This window comes from Etheostoma spectabile, chromosome 9 (genome assembly GCF_008692095.1).
Source record: "Etheostoma spectabile isolate EspeVRDwgs_2016 chromosome 9, UIUC_Espe_1.0, whole genome shotgun sequence".
Classification (NCBI taxonomy): Eukaryota; Metazoa; Chordata; class Actinopteri; order Perciformes; family Percidae; genus Etheostoma; species Etheostoma spectabile.
In genome coordinates, this window is record NC_045741.1 from 3458364 (window position 1) to 3459544 (window position 1181).

Sequence of the window (1181 nt, forward strand, 5' to 3'; positions counted from 1 at the left end):
GATAGATAGATAGATAGATAGATAGATGTGTGAAACCATTCTGAATTAAATATTGTGGTGCTGCAGAGACGTCCCGGCCTCAAAATCCTAACATACCAAAGAGACTAGACTGACTAGGCTGGAAAAAAAAAATCTTTGTTTGGTACAGAACCTCGCAAAAAGCCCACTGTAATCATTTAAAATTGAAAAAAAGTAATTATTTTTTATTGTAAATGAGAACAATAAAAAAATGATCATTCCCTTCAATATCCTGAATCATGTAGCAATCGCAATAATAGTAAAAATAATTGCACTTAGATATATTCTTCATATGGCGCAGGCCTAAAAGATTGAAGACTTACCATTCATGCCACAAACCTATGAACCATGTCTTAATTTGTGAGGAATGCAAGCTCCCTTCACAAGTAAATAAATAGAAAGCGTCAAGACAACCCTCGCCTACTTGCACATACCAAACAGGCACTTAGTTTCAAAGTAGCGCTGGCCACCATGGCCTGCATACTTTCGTACAGCGTGCTCCCTTTTCTCCTTGGGGCCTGAGGTGAATGTGGCCTTTGATAGTGGAGGGAAAGCAAACATGTAGCCAGCAGCTCTCGCCTGGGAAAAGAACATCCAAACTGAGTGGGCTGTCTTCAGAGCGACAGCCTGAGCAAACAACCTGAGAGGGCTCCATGAGAGTGAGGGGGGAGGTGCGGGAGGGGCATGCTGGGTGACTGAGGGGCTTCATGGAGCCATATGGGGTCCTACCTTTCATACAACAAAGGCTCTTTAACGTCTTCAGGTGGCCACCGGAAGGATGGCGAGATATAATCCAACAGGAAATTCGAACAACACAACACCTTCAAAACGATTGACAGCAATCATAGAATAGCTCTTTATGCTGACGACATCCTTTTATTCTTAACACAATTAAACACATATAAACCAGCTCTGTTAGATCTAATCGGCACGTTTGGTTGTATTTCCAGATTTAAAGTAAATGCTTCAAAATCACCACTGAAGCTGCTTCAGGGAAATGAAAGACAATGTATAAACCAATACTTATTTACTTTCAAGCTCTCATCTAATTTGACACATGTGGGCATCAAAATAAGAACCAAACATTTTAGACTCTCTGTCACAGTTCAACCCAGTGTGAGGCAATGGTTCACTTACACCAGGCAAGCTGGATGCAGGATTCC